General features: G+C 41.4%; 1 pseudogene across 1 annotated transcript; it reads right to left on the bottom strand.

The window, feature by feature from the left end:
• Positions 1–2,103: 2,103 nt before the first annotated feature.
• Positions 2,104–2,466, bottom strand: LOC108528660 (60S ribosomal protein L37 pseudogene; annotated as a pseudogene). Its single transcript, XR_001885241.1, has one exon. The product of XR_001885241.1 is annotated as a 60S ribosomal protein L37 pseudogene (transcript).
• Between the last annotated feature and the right edge of the window lie 6,249 nt (positions 2,467–8,715).

An 8,715-nucleotide genomic window follows, 5' to 3' on the forward strand; every position in this document is an offset into this window, starting at 1 on the left:
CTATATGAATCATAAAAGTGACAGCTATGGATTTTTAAAGTTATAAGTTGCTATAGTATAGATATGTAATGTGTGTGTGTATAGTGTGTAGGTATATTTATTTATACACACACCATACATGTATTTAAAAATACTGAAAATCCAGAATTATTTTATGGAAAAAATATACTAAAATTTACTTCACATGCTGAAGAAAGCCTGAGTAGACCAACAAACAAAGGAAAAATTAAGACGGTTAGAAGATACACTTTCTAAAAGAATACATTTAGAATCTGACTTTTTTTTTTAAATTCTACTCTTCCCGAGCCAGAGTAGTCTCAGAGAGACTCCGAGAACCTAATTTTTTACAAGTAAAATATTTGAAGAATTGGTAATTGCTAAATTTTTCCAACATACTATTCTACAAGACTAACCTAAAACTGATGATATGAACTAGATGAGGAGGGCTGGCAAAACTAAAATCTAGACATTTCCCATATGAAGAGAAATCTAGTAATTCTAATTTCTGTGGCAAATTATATCCAATGGTTTAAGTATAGAATAGAAAATCATTTATGTGGAATATCTTGGACCAGATCCCTCTGGCTTTAATTATATATTTAGATTCTAGGCATTCTACCTTCAGAACATCGTAATGATAGTGAAAGAGGTATGATTCTGGCCCAGTATCATCCCAATTGATGCTGATTGTCTTTTCTTTTTTAGCTTTCTGTGTATTAAGAATGGAATGAATTTTGTGTATGTAAAAGTATAACCCAACACCTTAAAATTACCTTCTCTGCCGGGCGCGGTGGCTCAAGCCTGTAATCCCAGCACTCTGGGAGGCCGAGACGGGCGGATCATGAGGTCAGGAGATCGAGACCATCCTGGCTAACACAGTGAAACCCCGTATCTACTTAAAAAAAAAAAATACAAAAAACTAGCCGGGCGAGGTGGTGGGCGCCTGTAGTCCCAGCTACTCAGGAGGCTGAGGCAGGAGAATGGCATAAACCCGAGAGGCGGAGCTTGCAGTGAGCTGAGATCCAGTCACTGCACTCCAGCCTGGGTGACAGAGCGAGACTCCGTCTCAAAAAAAAAAATTACCTTCTCAAAATTAATAAAAACAGAGTTCTTATAAATGATTACATCAGTTGGACTTCAGTGATTTCACCGTGGTCATCCATTGTGAACTGTATTTGCTGCTATAATTGGGAAGCTATGATGTTCAGTGTATTATATCATTATATTCCATTTCTCAAATGGAATATGAAACTTGATGGCATTTAAAAAAAAATCTTTCTGTGGTTAAATGAGCATATTAAGTATTGCATATTAAAATTAATAATTGTTTCAGAAAATAAAGCTATAAGCTTCTCCACATAATGAAGTAATGAGAGTTTAATTGATTTTATTTAACTTAATATATCTGAAGCACCTTTTACTGTGGAACTTTCACTCTCAATGCCTGTGAGTATGTTTGGAATATGAACCCATTTTAACAGATAACTTCTGTAACCAAAACAAGTGACGGCAAAGGTGAAAAGCTCAGACCTCATGCCAGGTGGCTAGTTGTGTTGGAAGGTGGATGTGAGGTATGTTTCCCTGGATGTGGCATCATTTTCTAAAGTCACCTTTCTGAATATTGAACTGTTGCTTTTCTGCAGAAATAAAATTTCTGAATCAACACTTTACTACAATGAAAATGAACAACCTATGACTACGTACAACAATACAGATAAATCTCAAAAGTGTAATGCTGGGCAAAAGAAGCCAGACATAAAAGAGGACATACTATATGATTATATGGAACACAAAAATTGAGACCGTTTCAATGTAGTTAGAAGTCAGGATACTGGTGGGGGTGAGGGGGGTAGGTAGGGGTACATGGCAGGAGGGATAGTGATGGAAAGAGCAATGGGAGGTTTCTATAGATGCTAGTAATGTTTTGTTGCTTGATTTGGGTGCTGATGTATTCAGTTTGTGAAAATTCATTGAGTTGTACATTTGTATACTTTTCTGTACATTTATTATGGTTCAATTAAAAGTTTTTTTAACTTAACAAAAATAAAAACTATGAGTTCATACTGTTACTTTCAGTTCAAATTTAATATCACATTTTTTTTTTAAAAACCAGAACATTTATTGCGTGACTAATCGTTGACATTCTTAAGATGAACTGGATGCTGCAACAGCTGCCCTCTTGGGTTTAGGTGTTGTTCCTTCACGGAATCCATGCCTGAATCTGCGGTATTACAATTTTTAGGTGCCTCATTCGACCAGTTCTGGTGGTATTTCGTCTTTTAGCCTTGGCACTCCAGTTATACTTTCTCTTGCGCTTGGCAGGGTAGCCACATTTGCCACAGGTCGACTTCTGAAGGTGGTAGGCCTTAGAGCCACAGCGGCGGCACAATGTGTGCGTCTTATTGCGACGCTTTCCAAACGATGACGTTCCCTTCATCATCTCGCTTCTGCAGCCGAGACCAGAGAGCTGCCACATTATTTTTAACTTTAATTTTCTTCTTGCATCTTCTGCTTTTCCCCTGAAAATCTTGTTGGATTTTAACAATGAGCTAAGTACGTGATGTGATTTATAAGCAGTATAAAATACTTACAACAGAATACGAGCATTACCACCAAAAATGAATGCTGAATGAAGTTGAAGATTTCTTGGCATCACTCTCTGTCCTTCAAATATCATTCACTAACGATGTAGAGTGAAAATGCTTACTTCTAACCAACGTAGTTTGCAGCTAGATTCATTTGTTTCTGTTTTCAGTGTTCAAGGACTGCCATTTTTCTGATGTAATTTTACTTTTAAAGACTATAACATTTTCATGATTTTAAAGTTAAAAGCATAAAATGTGTTCAGAGAAATTTTGCATCAGTTTGTGTCCCATACAATCTGTTCCATCAATTCCCTCTAAAAAAACCATTTTATTACTCTTTGGTCTAACTTTCCAGTGGTTCTTCTTGAGAAGGATTTAAGTGCTCTGATGATTGCTGTGTAACAAGCCACCCAAAACTTTGTGCCATAAGACAACCATGTGATTATGCTCATAGGTTCTGTGGATCAAAAATCCAGACAGAACACAGCAGGGATGGTTTTTCTCTGCTTCGTGATGTCTGGAGTCTCAGCTGGGGTTATTTGAATGACTAGTCCAGGTAGGGCTGGAATATCCACTTCCAGGCTTCTTCTCTCTCATGCTTGAATTTTGGACTTGGAGGACTTGAATACCAATCTTAGCTAGAATTGTCAGCAGGAACACCTACATGGTCACGGATTTTTCACAGGATGTTTGTTTATTTCAAGGTGAACATCCCAAGAGGGAACATTCTAAGAGAACCAGGTGGAAGCTGGCCTTTTCTGACCTAGCTTTGGTATTACAACATCACTTCTGCATTTTAATGGTTACTAGTGAGACTTAAATCCAGCCCAAATTCAAAGGAAGGGGAATTTGAGTTCACCTCTTGATGGGAAAGTGCTAAGAACATACTGTGGAAGACCATGTGGGATGGGAAATACTGTTGCATCTATCTTTGAAAAATACAGTCTGCCACATTTTGCCTCCTGGCCACCATTCACATCCTGCCTTATGAAAATACACTCATGCACTTCCCACAGGCTTCCAAAGTCTCATTACAGCATCAATTTGAAGTCTAGGACCTTATATAAATCGAATGGAACTAGATAAAGAAAATGTGTGTGTGTGTGTATATATATATATATATACACACATACATGGAATACTACACAGCTATAAAAAAGAACAAAATCATATCCTTTGCAGCAACATGGATGGAGCTGGAGGCCATTATTCTAAGCACGTTAAAACAGGAACAGAAAATCAAAACCAGCACGTTCTTATAAGTGGGAGCTAAACACTGAGTACACATGGACACAAGGCAGGGAACAATAGATACCAGGGACTGCTTGAGGGCAGAGGGTGGGAGGGTGAGAATCAAAAAACTACCTCTTGGGTACTACACTTATTACCTGGGTAATAAATAATGAAATAATCTGCACCAAACCCCTGCAACACACAATTTACCCATGTAACACATCTGCACATGTACCCCCTGCACCTAAAATTAAATTTGGAAAGAAAAAAATCAAGTGCAGGTGTGGATAAGCCTCCTTCAATACGGTTCCTGGCATACACTCCTTGAGTATGAGCCCTCTCAGTCCACAATATTGAGAACTAACTTCAATCTACAGTTCCCTGACACACCCACATCAAGCGGTGGAACAGGTATCGAATAATAAGCATTCAGATTCAAAAAGTTGGTGGGTAACAGTTGAAGGAAATTGTTAATCCGTAACAATTCTGAAATCTGGCTGGGCACAGATAACCAGCTCCTTGATTAGAGTTCCCTGGAAATGATTTTCTATGGCTCTTACCCTGCCATCTGATCTTTTGCTTCCGCTTTCTGAGTCATGCTGGGTTTTTCTTTTTTTTACTCATGAAAAGTAGCCCATGTTTATAACTGAGTACTATTCTCATACTTTTTTCTTGTAGATATTTGCGAATCCAAAGATCCTTCTTCACTTTGCGCTGTTTCTGCCCCTGTAAGCTCAAGCTTGTAGTGCATCAAGTAGTACAATTCTCTTGAAAATTCTGTGTATCCTGGGAATTTTATTAGGGTTCATTAAATGAAACAAAAGACACACCACAGGCTCTTCTCTTTATTGTGCTCCCTAAGAGGCGACTGTGGAAAAATGACTTATTTATTTATTTATTTATTTGGAGACAGAATCTCGCACTGTGGCCCAGGCTGGAGTGCAGCGGCACGATCTCGGCTCACTGCAAGCCCCACCTCCTGGGTTCACGCCATTCTGCTGCCTCAGCCTCCCAAGTAGCTGGGACTACAGGCGCCCGCCACCACACCTGGCTAATTTCTTTGTATTTTTAGTAGAGATGGGGTTTCACCATGTTGGCCAGGATGGTCTCGATTTCGTGACCTCGTGATTCACCCACTTCGGCCTCCCAAAGTGCTGGGATTACAGGCGTGAGCCACCGCGCCCGGATTTCCTGACCTCGTGATCCCCCGACCTGGGCCTCCCAAAGTGCTGAGATTACAGGTGTGAGCCACTGCCCCCGGCCCAAAAACGACAGATTCTTAGAAGCCCTGCTGTTTCACAGAAAGAATAAATGTTGGCTTCATCTTTTCCCTAAGGCTACATTTTCATGACAGCACCATAGATGTGTTTTTCCCCCACTCAGACCCTTTATAACTTTGAGAACACTCCCAATTGCTGAGAGAGATATAGTAAAGTTCTCAACTATAATGAGTTTCCTGTTTCTCCTTCCCCTTCTGATAGCTTTTCCTTCATGTATTTTGAAACTCTGATATATGAGGCGTAGCATTTAGGATTATTATGTTTTCTTGGTGAATTGATCTTTTTTTTTTTTTTTTTAGACGGAGTCTTGCTCTGCCGCCCAGGCTGGAGTGCAGTGGCCGGATCTCAGCTCACTGCAAGCTCCGCCTCCCGGGTTCACGCCATTCTCCTGCCTCAGCCTCCCGAGTAGCTGGGACTACAGGCGCCCGCCACCTCGTCCGGCTAGTTTTTTGTGTTTTTTAGTAGAGACGGGGTTTCACCATGTTAGCCAGGATGGTCGGTGAATTGATCTTTTTATAATTTTGTTTTTGTGTGTGTGTTTTTTGTTTTTTTGTTTTTTTGTTTTTTTTGAGGGCTCACTGCAACCTCTGCCGTCTGTGTTCAAGCAATTCTCCTGCCTCAGCCTCCTGAGTAGCTGGGATTATAGGTATGTGCTACCACGCCCGGCTAATTTTTGTATTTTTAGTAGAGAGAGGGTTTTGCCATGTTGGCCAGGCTGGTCTCAAACCCCTGACCTCAGGTGATCATCCACCTCAGTCTCCCAAAGTGCTAGGATTACAGGCGTGAGTGACTGCACCAGGCCTTTTTTACAGTTTTGTGTAAGTTTATTATCTCTATTCTGATTTTCTTTGAAACTGGCATTTTCTGATATTAGTAATGCCACTCAGCTTTCTTTTGGTTAGTATTTATATGGTGTATCTTTTTTCCTATTCTCTTTTAACTTACCTATATCATTATATTTGAAATTAATTTATTTTAATTTTTAATTTTAATTTTTGGAGACCGGGCCTCAGTGTGGCGCAGGCTGCAGTTCAGTGGCATGATCCTAGCTCACTGCAGCCTTGAGCGCTAATGGGGGCTCAAGCAGTCCTTCCATCTCGGCCTGCTGCATAGCCAGGACTACTCACAGGTGCCACCACATGGAGCTAATTACTTTGTTTTTTGTAGAGATGGAGTCTTGCTATGTTGCCCAGGCTGGTCTTGAACTCTTCCCATCTTGGCCGTTCAAAGTGCTGGGAATACAGGTGTGAGCTGCTGTCCCTGGCCAAGATCTTTTAAAATTGTGTCTATTTGGAGATCTCTGAGCCTCCTGAATCTGCATGTTCAAATCTCTCTTGCTAGACTTGGGATGTTTTCATCTATTATTTAATTAAATAGGTTTTCCAACCTTTTTGTTTTCTCTTCACCTCCTGGAATATCTAAAATTCTAATACTTGTTCTTGTGATGGTGTCCCAATATGTCATGTAGGTTTTCTTCATTTTCAAATATTTTTTTTTCATCTGACAGGGTTCTTTCAAAAGGCTTGTCTTCAGGTTCTGAGATTCTGCTTGATCTAGTGTATTGCTGAAGCTTTTGAATGTATTTTATTTTAGTGAATTCTTCAGTTCCAGAATTTCTGCTTTTTTAAATTATATCTGTCTATTTGAAAATGTCTCGGCCGGGCGCGGTGGCTCAAGCCTGTAATCCCAGCACTTTGGGAGGCTGAGACGGGCGGATCACGAGGTCAGGAGATCGAGACCATCCTGGCTAACACGGTGAAACCCCGTCTCTACTAAAAAATACAAAAAACTAGCCGGGTGAGGTGGTGGGCGCCTGTAGTCCCAGCTACTCAGGAGGCTGAGGCAGGAGAATGGCGTAAACCCAGGAGGCGGAGGTTGCAGTGAGCTGAGATCCGGCCACTGCACTCCAGCCTGGGTGATAGAGCGAGATTCCGTCTCAAAAAAAAAAAAAGAAAAGAAAATGTCTCAATATCCTGAATTTTTTTTCTGATTCCTTTGTTTTGTTGTTTTGTTTTTCATTATTAATCTATTTAAAATCAATATTTTTGGTTGGTAGAGTGGCTTCTTTAAAATCAATATTTTTAGGGCCGGGCGCGATGCTCAAGTCTGTAATCCCAGCAATTTGGGAGGCCGAGATGTGCGGATCACGAGGTCAGGAGATCGAGACCCCTCCTCGCTAAACACCGTGAAAAACCCCGTCTCTACTAAAAAATACAAAAAAACTAGGCGGGCGAGGTAGGCGGGCCGCCTGTAGCCCCAGTACTTGGGAGCTGAAGGGCAGGAGAATGGCGTGAAAAACACGGGAGGCGGAGCTTTGCAGTGAGCTGAGTCCAGCACTGCACTCTCAGCCTGGCGGACAGAGCGAGAAAAACCTTCCCCGGGGGGGGTCTCAAAATAAAATAAAATAAATAAATAAATAAATAAATAAATAAATAAATAAATAAAATCAAATATTTTGGTTGGGTAGAGTGGCTTCTTTAAAATCAATATTTTTGGGCCGGGCGCGGTGGCTCAAGCCTGTAATCCCAGCACTTTGGAAGGCCGAGACGGGTGGATCACGAGGTCAGGAGATTGAGACCATCCTGGCTAACACCGTGAAACCCCATCTCTACTAAAAAATACAAAAAACTAGCCGGGCGAGGTGGCGAGTGCCTGTAGTCCCAGCTACTCGGGAGGCTGAGGCAGGAGAATGGCGTAAACCCGGGAGGCGGAGCTTGCAGTGAGCTGAGATCCGGCCACTGCACTCCAGCCTGGGCCACAGAGCCAGACTCCGTCTCAAAAAAAAAAAAAAATTCATATTTTTGGTTGGGTAGAGTGACTCACACCTGTAATCCCAGCACTTTGGGAGGCTGAGGGGAGAGAATCACTTGAGCCCAGGAATTCAAGACTGGCCTGGGGAACATAAGAATAACCTCATCTCTAATTAAAAAAACAAAAGTGGAATGTGGTGATGTGTGCCTGTAGTCGTAGTTATTCTGGAGGCTGAGGTGGGAGGACCACTTGAGGCTGGGAGTTCGAAGCTGCGCTGAGCCATGATCACACCACTGCATTCCAGCCTGGGTGACAGAATGAGACCCCATCTCAAAATAAATACATAAAAGTAAGATAAATATTTTGAATTATTTTTTCAGATGTTATAAATTTCTTTGTGATTGGGATCTTTGTTGGAGGATTAATGTGTTCCTTTGGTTATGTCATAATGCCTTGCTTTTTCATGTTTCTTGTGTTCTTACTTTGAGATCTTCACATCTGGTGTAATAGTCACTTCTTCCAATGTTTTGAATTTGCTCTCATAGGGGAAGAATTTTTCTTGAAGATGTGTTTGTGGTGTTGGTTGGATAGGCACTTTGGCTTTGATTCTAGGTGCATGAAGTAGTGTGTTCTCCGTATGATTGCTTCAACTGCAAACAGTGTCAATGGCTTCTGTGATTTCCTCAGTGGCTTAGAGTGCTGTTGTCAGTGTAGGCTGTGGTGAAGATTTACTTGGCACTGGGTTGCCAGCCACATGGACCAGTCTCCAGGCCCCAGTGTTGGCAGCAGTGACCTGAGGATGCCTGTCTTTTGGTCCCAGGGTAGCATATGCTGGCAGTGGTGTTAGGGGGTCCAGGCAGATTGGT

Source organism: Rhinopithecus bieti, unplaced genomic scaffold, assembly GCF_001698545.2.
Source record: "Rhinopithecus bieti isolate Rb0 unplaced genomic scaffold, ASM169854v2 scaffold_5002, whole genome shotgun sequence".
Classification (NCBI taxonomy): Eukaryota; Metazoa; Chordata; class Mammalia; order Primates; family Cercopithecidae; genus Rhinopithecus; species Rhinopithecus bieti.